General features: G+C 40.5%; 1 long non-coding RNA gene across 1 annotated transcript in view; it reads right to left on the reverse strand.

Annotated features, from left to right (window-relative positions):
* Positions 1 to 16019, reverse strand: part of LOC140916958 (uncharacterized) — a 93020-nt gene that overhangs the window by 34876 nt on the left and 42125 nt on the right. Inside the window, exons 3-4 of the long non-coding RNA XR_012160695.1 lie at positions 14502 to 14724; positions 1463 to 1580 (exon numbers count right to left, since the gene is read on the reverse strand). This is a non-coding gene — a long non-coding RNA (uncharacterized lncRNA). The remainder of the gene's footprint in view (positions 1 to 1462; positions 1581 to 14501; positions 14725 to 16019) is intronic.

Here is a 16019-nt window from a genome sequence, read left to right on the forward strand (position 1 = left end):
GTAATGCAAGCTAACACCAGAAATGATTTTATATGTAGGCAGCAGTAATCAGATTTTATTATTCCAAGATAAGCTACTGTAAATATTAGCAGTACAGTAGTAACAGTAATACAAATTGATGTTTTAACATAATCTTTAGGGCTTGATTTAACAACCCCCCTTCCATGCCCCTAAAAAGAAAGGAAGGAATTTTCACAATGATTTATAGATGGGCCTCCTAGCAAAATTTCCATGTGGGTGTCCTTTCCCCATCATTAATGTACTCATCTCCAACACACACACACATACACACACACTTAAAAGTTAAAAAATAGTAATAAAACAATAGTCCCTGCCCTGTAAAAATAACCATCTTGTCCCAACTGTTTCCCCTCTGTACAAATGAAAAGAAACACACACACACACTGCAAGTCGCTGCCTTGCCCAACAAAACTATATCAGTGTCAGACTCCCTCACATGTTCATAGGCAAACAAACATACACCAGTTCAGTGTTCTCTCTTGCTTCAAACACATCATTTTAGTACTCTGCCAAATCAATTACACATTCTCTCGCTGTCCCCTGGGCAGACCCAGTGATTTAAGATATCAGGTTAAGGGGCAACTGGATCACAGTTTATAAGTACCTACATGGGGAACAAATATTTGATAATGGGTTCTTCAGTCTGGCAGAGAAAGATATAACACGAGTCAATGGCTGGATGTTGCAGCTACACAAATTCCGACTGGAAAGAACAGTGAGGATACTCACCTGTTAGAACAATTTACCATGGGTCATGGTGGATGCTCCATCACTGGCAATTTTTTAAATTAAGATTGGATGTTTCTTCTGAAAGATCTGCTCTAGGCATTATTTTGGAAAGTTTCATGGCCTGTGCTATGCAGGAGGTCAGACGGGATAAGCACAATGGTACCTTTTGGCCTTGGACTCTCTTAATCTTCAAGGTAGTTTTCAGGTTTGTTAGTGCAGCAGCTAGAAGGAAGTAACTCTGCGGGTTAAGACAATTTCCTTGCTTTGCGATAGACTTCCTGTGGGCCTCAAGCAAGTCATATAGACTCTCTATGCCTCAGGCCCCATCTGTAGCATTAGGGAAATGATACACTTCCCTACCTCCCAGGGATATTGTGAGGATAAACACATTAAAAACTGGGAGGCACCCATTAATACAGTATGTGTATAACTGGAACCTTGTATTTCTTCCCCTTCTCTCCTTTCACTTTGCTATCCTCATTCCCACTAGATGCATATTTAATACGAAGAAAATTAGAGCGTATTAAAATGGCTCAGGTCAGGGATGTGAACATCTCTTGAACTGTGGACTGCAATTAACTAGGCTTCCTGTTCAGGGAGGAGGAGAAAGGAAAGGAACACAAGAGGGGGGAAAAGGTGAAAACAAAAATATCTGGATAAGACAATCCAGTTTTTCATCCTCGGACTTTAAGCATTGGTGCTTCTCTCTAACCATGTCATTATGAGTTGAATATTCTCTGTCTGGTGCACAGTCACTGTACTTCACAGCCCACCAGGGATTGAGACCCATTGTCTGCATTCTCCATTTGATAGCTCCCACGGTGCTTCAACTACAAAAAAATTGGGAAATTACAATGTCATAAATATAAAGGGAAGAGTAAACCCCTTTGAAATCCCTCCTGGCCAGGGGAAAGCTCCTCTCACCTGTAAAGGGTTAAGAAGCTAAAGGTAACCTCGCTGGCACCTGACCAAAATGACCAATGAGGAGACAAGATACTTTCAAAAGCTGGGAGGAGGGAGAGAAACAAAGGGTCTGTGTCTGTCTGTAGTCGTCTTGGCCGGGGACAGAACAGGAATGGAGTCTTAGAACTTTTAGTAAGTAATCTAGCTAGGTATGTGTTAGATTATGATTTCTTTAAATGGCTGAGAAAAGAATTGTGCTGACTAGAATAACTATTTCTGTCTGTGTATCTTTTTTGTAACTTAAGGTTTTGCCTAGAGGGGTTCTCTATGTTTTTGAATCTAATTACCCTGTAAGATATCTACCATCCTGATTTTACAGGGGGGATTTCTTTATTTCTATTTACTTCTATTTTTTATTAAAAGTCTTCTTGTAAAACACTGAATGCTTTTTCATTGTTTTCAGATCCAAGGGTTTGGGTCTGTGGTCACCTATGCAAATTGGTGAGGCTTTTTACCAAACCTTGTCCAGGAAGTGGGGTGCAAGGTTTTGGGAAGTATTTTGGGGGGAAGGACGCGTCCAAACAGCTCTTCCCCAGTAACCAGTATTAGTTTGGTGGTGGTAGCGGCCAGTCCAAGGATAACGGGGGTAATATTTTGTACCTTGGGGAAGTTTTGACCTAAGCTGGTAAAGATAAGCTTAGGAGGGTTTTTCATGCAGGTCCCCACATCTGTACCCTAGAGTTCAGAGTGGGGGAGGAACCGTGACATATAATCTTCACCCTTTGCACTAGCACAAATAATTGAAAGGAAGATTTGCCTGGTGGTTTTAGGGAAGTTTAAATAAAGCAAAAGTGTGATTACCGAACATCACTATGGAGTCTCTTTCTTTCGGTGGGGTGAGCACAAGGGATGATACAACATCTGTAGTACCTAAGAATTATTCTCTTTCTACAGAATGGATTCACAAGTGTAGTTGCTGCATCCACAAGAAGGCTTTTCTCTTTGAATTTCATGCTGGATAATATTTTGAGGGTCCATGCTGCCCATGTTTCTTCCCTGTAACAAATTATTTGCTAAGTCACAGAGCTAACATTGACAATGACAGGTTTGCCCAGCAGAGTCTGGGCCATTAGCCCCACATGCTGATGCTATGGGTGGGTTGACTGTATGACCTCTCAACTTTCTATGGGGAATTTTGCCCTCCGTGACTAAATCAACAAACATTAATAGATGAGCATTACTCCTCTCATAACAATATTTAACACACTGTGAGTGTGGGAACATTATACACCAAGAAATGTATGGGGAGTGCTGCTTTCTGTTGTGGCTGATCTGAATAAAAAGAAATAGGATAGCAAGTCATGACTGCAGCCAGTTCATTATGTAATATATGAGACAGAGCACTTTGGTTAATTTTCCCATTAGATGTCCTGGCCATATCCAAACTACAAGGCATTATAGTCACTGAAAGTTACAATACCTCATTTGAGTCAGCATCTCATCTTGAGTAATATATATTAGAAAAACACTCATACTACTGTACATGCGTTTGCTGCCATAAGCAGCGATCTTGTACAAACCTGCTGTTAGCACGAGGGTTTCAATACGAGCATCTTTTCCTACCCTTGAGTTAGGGGCCCTGAAGGGCAGAAACCTATATTTCTTGTCCCCAGAGGGCCTGATCATTGACTTCAAAGGGCGTTGGGGCAAGCCCCATATTTACCAAAGTGTTGTTTTCAGGAAGCACTGTTTGACCAAAGGACACTTTACCAGCAACTCTGACTCAATGGAACTGAATTCCATTTCTAGATGTAGTGCTTCCAAGAGGCTATGCGGAGAAGGATGGTGTGATGGGATAGTTGTTTGTAGGGCACATGAGTAAAAGATCTTATGGTGATGGCCACTTTATAAATTCATGAAGTAATAAATAATAAATAATAATAAATAATAATATTAAAATGTTCCCATGAGCAGACAAATAGATAATGAGGTGTTCGTATGCCAATATACAGATCCAGTACAGTGGTATAGGGTTAGATTCTGATACTTTATGCACACTAAGTAGCAATTTACTCTATGAGTATTCCCACTGACATCAGTGGGACTATCTGTTGAGTAAGGCATAAAATCCACAAAGGTAGTTAGGCACCTAAATCTGGCCCTTAGAAAGAGAAGAGAATTGACTATTCAGAATGTCAAGGCTGTAAATGAAAACATTCTCTTTATCCACTCACCTTTATAGTTTTGTTCTCTATTAAAATGTCTCGAAACAATCTATAGTTAGGAAGGAATTTCCTGTTTAGGCGCACACACACACACACACACACACACACACACACACACACACACACACACACACACACACACACACACACACAGGAATGCAAGTGAATTAACAGTTACACTGTTGAAAGTAACTCCATTCTACCTTCATTTTAAGGACCTTTCACAGAACCAGTAACTGGAAATCCAGGTAAACAGTGTGTGGGAGTGCTAAAACAATGTTATAAGAGAACAACTTATTCCTCCTTCAGAGGCATATTTCTATTTATAGTATAGCTAGTAAGTCTCTGTCAGCATTTCCATCAGACTATAGTTCAACCAGGGAAATTCCCTCTGGATTGGAATGTGTCAGAACCATGTCTCAGTTCTGTATTATTATTTGAATTTCAAATAAACCCTTTGGGAGTCAATGCTACAAAGGACTCCATGTGGATCGATGCTTAGGTCTCATTGACTTTGATGGGATTCTGTGTGGGTATATGGCTCCTCATTGTGCAGTTACTTGCAGGATCCAGGTCTTAGATTATTGCCAGGGAGAGGTTTAGAATGATGTTTTAGTTTAATTCATTACAGTATTGCCAGCACCAAGTATTAAAAAAATAGGAGCCAGACCCCCCAAAATCATGAGATTTAAAAAAAAAATTGTATGATTTTTCAGACAATGTTGGGGTTCTTTCCACTTGCCTTCTGGTTTCTGAATCTTAAAGGTTCATGTTTACAAGATTTCCCCTGCTACAAGAAAGGCTAGTCATTTACTTTTTTTTCTCATGTAGATAGAGGTTCTGATATACTCACATAACTCTGAGTGCTGGCCTTTTAAGGAAAATACAACTATCACAAGACATGATAAAATTACAAGATGGCAACAGTATAACTTAATGCATTTATTTACTAGAGTTGTTAAATATGCTCTTCCATAAAGTCCATGCCCTGGAATTCAATACCTTTCTGTTGTTTATAAAACAACATTGTATATAGGTAGGGAAGTTAAGAAGAAAGGACAAAATTTTCAATCCTGATTGCCTAAAGGTAGCACCTGAAAAAGGGGCCTGATTTTCACATGTGCTAAGCACCTGCTAACCTACCTGCTTAGATTCTTAAATGGCCTTCAACACAGTCATATCTGAGCACCTCACAATTGTTAAAAAATGTTTTTGCCTCACGACACCCTTTTGAAGTAGAAAAGTATCATCCCTGTTTTGCAGGTGGCCCACAGAGATGTGTCCACGGTTGCATAGGGAGGTTGTGGTTGAGCCAGCAATTGAACTCAGGTTTCCTGTGGTCCAGCCCAGTTCTTTATCTACTAGACCATCCTTTCCTACAACTGGCATTTGGGGAAGAGTAATGTCATTAATCCCGAAGTTCAGTTTCAAGAGGCTTTAACTCCATAAATTCATAAACTTTCATAAATTCGGAGCATAAAAATGTCACATGCATTTACAGTGCTTTTTTAGTAAATAATTAGAGTAATAAATAATATATACTTTTGATCAATACAATAAATGTGTAGTATTCATATGCACCACAGTTTCCAAAGAGAGCTATTAAGGTGTAAGCTAAGATTATGTGGCACTAAGAAGAATATAAAAAAACTCAGCGGTAGGAAGGATCTATATTATGGAATACACACAGAATGTTTTCTAGCAGGGCCCCAGAGGAGCTAAGATGTGTGCTGTGATTATGTGTTAAGAATAATTCACAAAACCTAACTAAATCTTAATAGGTCTAGTGTTACGATATTAAGCTCAAGGAATCCTTCTACTCCATAGCATATTAACAGCACATTTAAAAACTCATATATGTTAAATCTGCCAAAACAGACTAAACAAAAGAAAAAAAAGAATGAAATTGCTGGCGACTACAACTAATTGTTAAGTAATCATTTGGATCTGAAAAGCGGCTAAACCAAGGCTAGTCTCAGGTATTAAGATTAGGGCTCGTTAGGAATTTTCTGGGGGAGAAAAATGTGTTTTCCTCAAAAATGCAGATTCTTTGAACCTGAAACTTGTCATGAGAAATGGCTGGTATCAACATACCTCCCGGTCCAAAAAAAGCCCCCAAAAAACCCTTCAAAGACCTTCCCATCTTGCTATTTTCAAAATGAAAAGTTACAATTTTTTGGTTCAGAGCAAATTTTCACTTTGAAATTTTACTTAATTTAGATTTAAAAAAATTAAAAAGAAATAAAAAAATCTGAAATCAATCCAAAATGTTTCAAAAATATTAAAATGAGATGTTTCAATTGACCCAGTCTGATAGATAGATAGATAGATAGATAGATAGATTAGATTATTGGGCAAGAACGTTCTCAATATTTTGAATTTTCATCCTGATTTGGGACCATGAAAAATATCAATATCTCAAAAATTATCAAGGGATGGATTTCCCCTCCCCTGCCCAGTTCTAACTCAATCTGCTCTTACTGAAACTTACCCTAGTTTATGCTTTGTAGTGGTCTTAAACTAATGAATGATCTTGCACAATATAGGCCATATCACCTTTAGTGTGTGTTAAGGAAGGAATGAAACTTGCACAATGGCAAGATCTGCGTGAAAGGGCAAAAAAGGAAAATACAATTTTCCTTTGTCCCTTCAGACCCCACCAAATGAAAATCTTACAGTAGAGGGTGTAGAGGTTGGATCATAGGGAGTGGCTTTTCACTCCAGCCTCTCTGTACGGCATCCACACTTTTATCTGTTGAAAGTGACAATTTGTGCATGAAGTCCCACTCCACACCTTGGGGGTGATCCAATCATAGTATGGCTTCCCTATGAGCTGTGAGGCAGGTGTGGGTGGAGACAGGATCCTGGTGAGACCCTGTGTGTGGATGCCTGAAGCTACAAGGGATTTCTCCTTGGATCTTGTTTTGAGAGGACTGGGGTTAATTTGTACCATTTTTTGCACATTGTGAACAGTGCAACAGACAGGCAACTCAAGCCTCCAAAATTCTAGTGAGACTAGAGTTTAGACCAGAAGGCATTATTGTATTGTCTCACCACTTGTATAACACTGGCCAGAGAATTTGACCCAGTTACTTCTGTAAATGGAGCTCAGTAACTGGTTTTGACTAAGGCATATGTTCTGGAAGGGCAGCTAGTCTTGATCTGAAGTCATCAAGAGATGGAGAATCCATCACTTCACTGGGTAATCTGTTCCAATGGCAGATGGACTTAGTCCACTGTACATGGAATTAATGGAATGACTCCCAATACGAGGGATCAGGCCCACTCAGAGGGAACAGAGGGATGCCAATATCCTTTCTATGTGTTTCCCCAGTATTCCCACTTCAATTAATTGGGACTAGTGGGTGAGTGGGTATAATTAAAAAGTGTTCATTCCACCGCTGGCCCCTCTTGAACTGAACAGCATCCAATAGCTATGATGCATTTCTTTTATAGCCGAGGTGCCTTCTCTTTTTTTAGCATGGATTTTTTGGCAAGGCCATATTAAGCTCTAATTTCAAAGCTAGGGAAAGCTTGACTAACAAGCTGGATGACAATGACCTTGTCTCTTGAATCAAATGGCAGCAATGGCTCCTCTTTGAAAAGGAAGCAGATAAACTTTAAAATTTTTTGGCTACCAGACAAAAAGGTGGAATGATACAGCTTCAAGAGTGTAGTCTATGCTTTCTACCCTGTCTCTATTTCTTTTATCAGTCTATTGACAATGTAAGGGATTTCCCCTGCATTTAAAAGCTATAAAAATACAATAGCTTGTAAAATTCCAATTCTTCAAGGTTTAAGGGATTTGATTTTTACAGTGGTGTTTGTTCTGTGATGGTTTCATGAGGCTTTCATAGCTCAGCACCAGTTAAATCTAACTCTGAGTCAGGCTCTAAAAATTGCTTGATAATGCTGCTGCTACTCAATGCCATTTCTCACTGATTAATGCAAAACAACAAGGTGTCTTTCTTTTCATGCCCTTGTGAGAACGGATGCTCCTTGTGACAACTGAGATGCTAATTCAACGAAACATTGCACAAAAAGAGCATTACACTAAAGTAGCACATGGAACAAATAGCTCAATAATACTACCTATGCACCCAATTCATTTTAACGTGGTACTGATTATTTTTCTCTTCTGTCTTTCATCTTTCTCTGTGGTTTTGATGTCTCTCCAGCAGACAGTGTAACCACAGTAGGGCAGTGCTGGCCTGCTATTGTGACCTCTTATGATGTGATCATGTTAACATTTTACAGGCTAAGCAAGGTTGGGCATAGGCAGGGCTTTGCTGGGAAGCTTCTAAGGAACCACTATGGAAATGCTGATGGTGATTTAGTGGGTGGCACACTTACCTCTGAGTCAGTGCTAAACCAATTCCCCAGAAGGCTGATATGCTGGGGGAGGTGCTGTCTTTCTGAGGAGATAGAAAATGTAGATCCAAATGTGGCCATTAGATCTCTGTTGTGTTTTTTGGAAGAACAGGGTTGCTAATAACCTTGGCATGCTGGTCATACATCAGACAGAGAGACTACATTCCCCCTTCCAGATTAATTAGAAAAGGGGCAGATTCTGGTCTAACTTGACGAGTTACTCCAATGAAATATATGTGTAAAATGAGATAAGAATCAGCCCCACAATTATCATCATCTCTCTACATTCTGAATTGTTCTGTACTGTTGATGAGCGCTGGTAAGTAGCCCCCATGATTCACCCTGGAGGAGGCTGCCTGTCAGCGGTGGGTGAGAAATCCCTATATATAGCCTGTGTATGAGTTTGTAAAGCATTTTGGGATGCTTTTGAATGAAAGGTGCTATATAAACCTACCAGTAAATCATTGTTATTTTATCATTACAGTAGAGCGCTAGAAGCCAACAATTTCAATAATTTGATCAGCTCCTTTTATTGCAAACCCCAGCAGGGTTGACTCAGCCCTTTATCTTTCTCAGGCAGATAAATTGAGTTCCATGAAGTTTACTGTGTGCGGATCTTTCAGATGAGACTTTTTTTAAAAAGTGAGATCCAGGTTATTCCATGCACACATTAAAGATCCTGTGGTAGGTTCTGTAAGAGTAAGCATTTGTCCAGGGTCCTTGCCACAACATCTTCACCCAGTTATCCAAAGTACTGTCAACTAGCTGGTGTCCACCCAGCTAGCTTCATTGGTGCTATATGTATAAAGGGCTTGAAACTGCAAGTGTGGTGTGATGGTCCCGTGGCACTAGCCTAGGACTTGGTGACACAGGTTCAATTCCCTACTCTGCCACAGGCGTCCTGTGTGACCTTGGGCAAGTTGCTTACTTTCTCTGTGCCTCAGTTCCCCATCTGTAAAATGGGAACAGCAGCACTGTCCAACCTCCTGTTGTGAGGATAAATACACTAATAACTCTGAGGTAATGGAAGAGCCAAATCAGTACCTTAGATATTGGCTCTTGCAATGTGCTGAGCAACCCCCAGTTCACACTGACACTCAGTACCCTGCAAGAGGGGGAACCATGAGGTGCTTGGATTTCTTTCAGGATGAGAGGTGGCTATATAAAGTGTTAGTAACTGCTACTTTTACAGTGAGTGTTTCACTGTGCTTCATTCACTTTAAAAAGCCTTTTCAGACAACACAGCAGCAGACAGATGGCCTGCCCCCCACATTTCCTGGGGAAGCTCTGTGCAGTCATTTTCAAGACTTAGGGAATGCAGTAACCAAAACTGAGCTGTCAGGAAGGAACCAGTCACATGGAGCAGATTTGGAGTTGCACCAGGGAGCAAGCATTTTCATTAAAGGTCATGTTTTCACTGCAACTGGTTAAATACATTATATATTGCTGTGTGTTACAGTAGCATTTAAAGACCCCTTTGGGGGTGGCTTCTGTACAAACACCAAGTAAGGGACAGTTCCTGCCCAGTAAGTTTACAATCTAAATAAATATAAGCGACAAAGGGTGATAGAAAGGAAAGATTATTATCCCTGGGGTTTTACAGATGGGGAATTGGGACAGAGAGAGAGAGAGATTAAGGGCCCAGTCCAACTCCATGGAATTAAACAGAAAAGCTTTCATTGATTCCAGTTGCATTTGGACCAAGTCTCTGGTGATTTGCCCATTGACAAACAGGGAGTCTGCAGCAAAGCCAGGAATGAAACCCATATCTGGTATGTCCTGGTCCAGTCCTTAGCCACAAAAATAGATCCTGTCTAAATAATAAATAAAGGTCAATTATGCCTGGGATTTTCAAAGGTACTTAAGCAAAGTAGGCAACCAACTTCTGCTGAATTCCAACGGAAACCCCAGCCTGCATGCTTACATTGGATACACTCTCTGTGTCAGACAGAAAAACCCTGTCTTGCCTCAGGGAGCATTTCTGAACAGGCCCAGTGACTTCAGAGGTACCACTCGTGAGCAAGTAGACACCATCATGAATCAGACTTCTGCAATCTGTCCCTGTGAAAACCAAAGCTTGGGTGTTATGAACCTCAGAAGAACATGTATTATTCTGCAATCCTACTCTATTAAGGACAAAAATAAAAAATCTCCCGGTTGGTTTTTTTGTTTTTTGATTTTTAAATGAACAGTATGCCACAATTTTTTTTTTTGTTTCTGTGTCTCCCTTGGTTTCAAAGATATTAGTTTTGTACAGTAGCAGATAAGGTGAACACACAACTAGGAAGTTTACTTTCTTGGGATCAGTTGCTGAATTCTGCAAGGGGCTCTTCTGCATCTAATGTAGCTTAGGGCCATGCCATCAATTCCTAGCTGACAGCAAACAGATGGCCTGTCAGCAGAATTTTTCATAGTTTTAGTAAGGTTCATCATTAATGAAGCCAAGTGCTAAATTACTATTTCAGCTTCCTGGTATTCTATAAGTGGTGTAATATAGAGTGATTTATTAGTTACTGTAGGTCATTCAAGGAAACTGGTTATGCTGAATCTATGACATGGAAAATCTCAGCTTTCTTAGGCAGTATACCCTGATGAAACCTCATATTCTGATGTACAAATTAAATTTGTTCTAGAGGGGAGTGAATGCTAAAATATTGCTTAGCATCGCCACGAATAATACTGCATTGCTGTATTTACTATCAATTCTCAGTGCTTATGTATTGCAGCACTAGGAGCTATAGAAAAACCAAAGACAGAGAGAATTGCCAGCCAATCAGCATATTGAGTTGTGTATCATGATTTCTGGAAGCATATTCCAGAAACTATCCACTCGGCAATGATATCAAAAGCATAGTGCCTCTGTAGGCAATTGTAGATAAAAGCTCAGGTTTTGAAATATGCGTAAGCCTTGTGTCTTTCAAAACTCAGCTCACCTTAATCGCCCAAATAGTCTTCTTGAAGTTAATCACATGAGTAAAGCTATGTCTACACTACCATGGTAAATCGACCTACGCTACGCAACTCCAGATATGTGAATGACGTAGCTGGAGTCGACGTACCTTAGGTCAAGTTACCGTGGGGTCTACACTGCAGGGGGGTCGACAGGAGAAAATCTCCTATCAACTTACCTTACTCTTCTCATCGGGGGTTGAGTACAGGGGTCAACTGGAGAGTGATCTACAGTCGATTTGGCGGGTCTTCACTAGACCCACTAAATCGACTGCCGGTGGATCAATCTCAGAGCGTTATCCCCACTGTCGTGTAAACCTGCCCTAAGACAAGAAGGATTTGCTCTCTAATTGTTTGTCACTTAGCAATGAGTCTCATTCTCCACTGCTCTGTACTTTGTTTAATCAAGTCCACCAGTGCAAAGGAAGGTGTAAATTCTACTAGAACAATAGTGTTTTAAAACCATTTTGTACTGGTGTATATGACTACACAAGGTGCGCCGATATAATGAATCAGGATTTGATAGTCTGAACTGCTCGAAGCTAGAGATAGTTTTCTTTCACTTTTTTTTTTTTTTAAACAACAACAAAGTTTAGACACAATCCTTAACTTCGGCAGTGGCCTTTGGATTATTAGCAGCATTACTGGCAACAATCTCCATAGACACAATGCTACCCATTCATGCTTTTTGTTCAATCCTTCTCATCTATTTTCTGTCTCCTGTCTGAAGTACTTTTATCTCAGCTCTTTTGAAAGATATTTCCGCAGATCCCCTCAGCCATGCATGTCAAGTTTATAATTGGTCAGCGGTTCTGTAATTTATAGTAAGTTAAAAGGATTTCTCATGTGCTGTCTCCTTTGGTTAGCAAATTCCTTCAACGTCACACATAGGAGGGTGGATGATTTCTGAAGGTTAAAGTGCTTGTGTTTGAAGGGGATGGGTTGGGGTGGATTTTTTGTTTTGTTTTAAATAATTGATTATCATCTTAGAAAAAATAACGGTACGACAACGATTATAGCTCCCAGAGTGTATTGCTGTACATTTCTTCATGTTCAACATCTTCTATTCCTCCTCTCCTGATTCCTACTGATGCTCAGGATATCTGTTAGCTGACGCCTTTTTATATTCTGTTCTGCAAGTTGAACACAAATAACATGACAGCTTGCAGGCTTCTTGTTGTCATGGTGTTCATACTTTGCTCTTAGCAATGCCATATAAAGACTATTACATCTCAGCTCCTATTTGCATCTACCAAATATTTTAACAATAACACAATGATATCAGGATGGCAGGATGTTTATATTGTCTCCAGCACCACAGACAGCAGAATCAAATTATGTTCTGCTTCCACCTACACATGTTCACACACCCCCAGGTTCTATACTGCCAGAGTTATAGAATTGTTCATTTCAATGGAGCTAGCCTGATTTACACCAGCTGAAGATCTGGGTCCCACTGCAAAACTTATTTTAAAAAGCCATGCAGAATACATAAGCCCACCCGTTCAGAAGCACAGACCACCAGGAGTACATCACTCAGATATGCAACACTGGCTTTCCATTGAACACAGAGTCCAGTTCAAGGGAGCTGGCCTGATTTTCAAAGCTCTATATCATACCTGCATTCCACTGGACCAACGATACTGTCGAGCAAGGACGTGCACCAGAGCTGGACTAAGGCTATGATACTCAGTACCAGGACAATAAGAGCAACCTCTACCCTCACTACATTCAGACCCACACCTTCACCTGGACTTTCTCACAGTAGTATCCTCAGGGTGCCTCTGCACTGTGGTGGGGAAAAAATCAAAATGCATCAGCAAGTCTCACAGCCTGAGTCAAATGATTAAAAATCGCAGTGAAGCACTGTCTCTCAGGCTGGAGCTCTGAGATCCATCCCCCCTCACCAGGTTTTAGAGCCTTGGCTCCAGCCCAAGTGGGAATGCCTACACAGCTATTTCTAGCCTGATAGCATGAGCCCTGTGAGCCTGAGTCAGTTGACCTGATCTCTGAGACTCACTGCCACAGAGTTTTCTTTTCTTTTGCAGTGAAGATGCACCCACATTCTCATGGGTTCAGTCACTAAAAAAAACAAACTCTAAACTTGCTTCCTTATGGTGCAGAAGGAAGAAAATTGTTATTCATAGATTATAAAACTAGAATAGATCATCTAGTCTGAGCTCATGTACAACACTGGCCAGAGAATTTTACCCCGTTACCTCTACTGTTTTGGGTTGGTCAAACTCTAGAAGGTGTTTTCTGCAAAAAATATTCCAAAGCAAATAAAACATTTCACTTTGCCAGCAATTTTGTTCCAGTATTTCTATTTTTTTTTTTTTACAAAAACAGGGGAAAATATTAGATTTTTCATAACTGAATTTTTTCCCATTGACAAAAGAAGAAGGAAAAAAGAGAAAGAAAAGGGTGGGGGGCACCGAAAGCTGAAAACCAAAAACTTTTTGGTTGTCCAAGACCAACGTCATCACATTTTTCAAAAAAAGATTACCTGACATTATTTTTTTCTGCAAAAACGTTATCTTTGATAGAAAACTCATTTTTCAGTGAAAAAATGTTTTAACCTCCCCCCCACAAAAAAAAATCTGACCTGCTCAAATTTTCATCTTAACATAATGGGAGGCCCAGATACTGTGGTGATGAGGTATGAGTAAGTACTCAGTGAAATCCAGGGAGTGCTAAAACTTGCGTTTGTATCCATGCATGCCATAATAATGTACTGGATGCTGATTTAGAGTGCTGATGTTCCTCTCCACTAACACAAGTGGAAGGAGGCAAAAGTCTGCTAAAAGAGTTGCAGATGTAGATAAAAGAGAATAACAGCTCTCTGGCATAGTCAGCATTATTACCCAAGCAAACTGAAGCACCTAAACCCAAAGCGTGTGTGGCTGGGTTGTGCAGCACAGAAGGTGACAGGTCTGGGAAAGGAGCTTCACTTTGAACTATGCTGATATCTAAGTGTACCTCTTTGAATTGTGACGTTGCACCCCATAATGCTTAATGGAAATATGCTTATGAAAGTAAATATGACATAACTGGAATATGTTTTATGCCAGATATGCCATGTAACATCTCTGCAAAGGTTATGATCTACTGGATATTTTCATCCTATTTGTATGCATGTATCATTTTCATATACAAAGTTATGAATATTGGCTAGGTACTTGTTTAATTTTAAGTAGCCTCAGTGAAGTAGTTGGTCAGCTTCCTGAGAAAAGACTATTCTCAGTAAGTGCCCAGTCAAGAAACACTTAAGCTAACAATGAACTTGGAGACATCAATCCATACCTGAGCTTTCCCAGGAATGTGGCCTGGCTGGTAAAGAACTCACTCATGCATGGACACGTGACTTGCCCATGTCATTCCAAAACTCCATCTTGGATCTGAATTCTGGATAGGAGAGAGGAGGGGGTCTCCACCCACACGAGAAAGTCTATTTAAGCCCCTGGGAGACCCCTCCATTTTGTCTTCAGCTGGCTCAAGAGATAGCCTCTCCACTCCCAAAGGATACCTGAAAGAAACAGGAACAAAGGACAGTAACCACAAGGGTGTGAGTGATTGCTGGACCCAGACTAGAAGGAGGCTAGTCTGTAAAAGAGGCTTATTGGAACATCTTGGAGGGTGAGATTTAATCTGTAATCATTTTCTTACTGTATTAGGTTTAGACTTGCATGTTTTATTTTATTTTGCTTGGTAATTCACTTTGTTCTGTCTGTTATTACTTGCAACCACTTAAATCCTACTTTTTGTATTTAATAAAATCACTTTTTACTTATTAATTAACCCAGAGTATGTATTAATACCTGGGGCAGGGCAAACAGCTGTGCATATCTCTCGGTGTAATACAGGCTTTACACAGGGTAAAACAGATTTATTTGGGGTTTGGACCCCATTGGGAGCTGGGCATCTGAGTGTTGGAGACAGAAACACTTCTTAAGCTGTTTTCAGTTAAGCCTGCAGCTTTTAGGGGACGTCGTTCAGACCTGGATCTGTGTTTGCAGTAGGCAAGCATGTCTGGCTCAAACAAGGCAAGATTCTGGAGTCCCAAGCTGGCAGGGAAAACGGGCTCAGAGGTAGTCTCAACACATCAGATGGCAGTCCTAAGGGGTTTCTGTGATCCAACCTGTCACAGTATGTGGTTGGGTTGTGCAGTACAGAAGGCGACAGGTTTGGGAAAGGAACTTCACTTTGAGCTATGCTGATATCTAAGTGCATGTCTTTGAAGGAGATAATGCTCCATAATATTTTTCATTCCAAGTAAGCTCAGTCTTTCTGAGATTGGGGAGGGGGCTTAATCAGGCATAGGGAAAGGTGCCAATGGCAGCATGAGTCCAGCTATGATGCCATGGTAGAAGATCATCATGACCAGTACTTCAAAGGGGTTTGCACACAAGGCTACAACTTTCTTCTTCTTGGGTTGGAAGGTGACATTCTCCATCTACTTCACAGCCTCTCTAGTCCTTCCCCACTGAGAGGGGCATTCAAAGGAATCTCTGCAGGATAAACCTCTACATTTGTTTTCCTTAATTCACTGACACTGTCCTGTGGTTTTTGACACAGCAGGTCATGGTCTGATAGGTTTGCCTGGATCGAGATGCTGTCAATGGATTTTGGTATAGTAGGAACAAGATTTCTCTCTGCAACTGAAGAATTAACAGCTTCTCCAGGCCTTCACTTGCTTATTTATTTCCTCAGTGTGCATCATTCTCCAAAAACAGAGGTATTAAGGGAAGTGAATTGCACTTTGGTTTCTCAAAGAAAACATGATACCCCCTACAGTTGCTGTGGATATAAAGATGTAGAGAA

Source organism: Lepidochelys kempii, chromosome 9 (assembly GCF_965140265.1).
Source record: "Lepidochelys kempii isolate rLepKem1 chromosome 9, rLepKem1.hap2, whole genome shotgun sequence".
Lineage (NCBI taxonomy): Eukaryota > Metazoa > Chordata > Testudines > Cheloniidae > Lepidochelys > Lepidochelys kempii.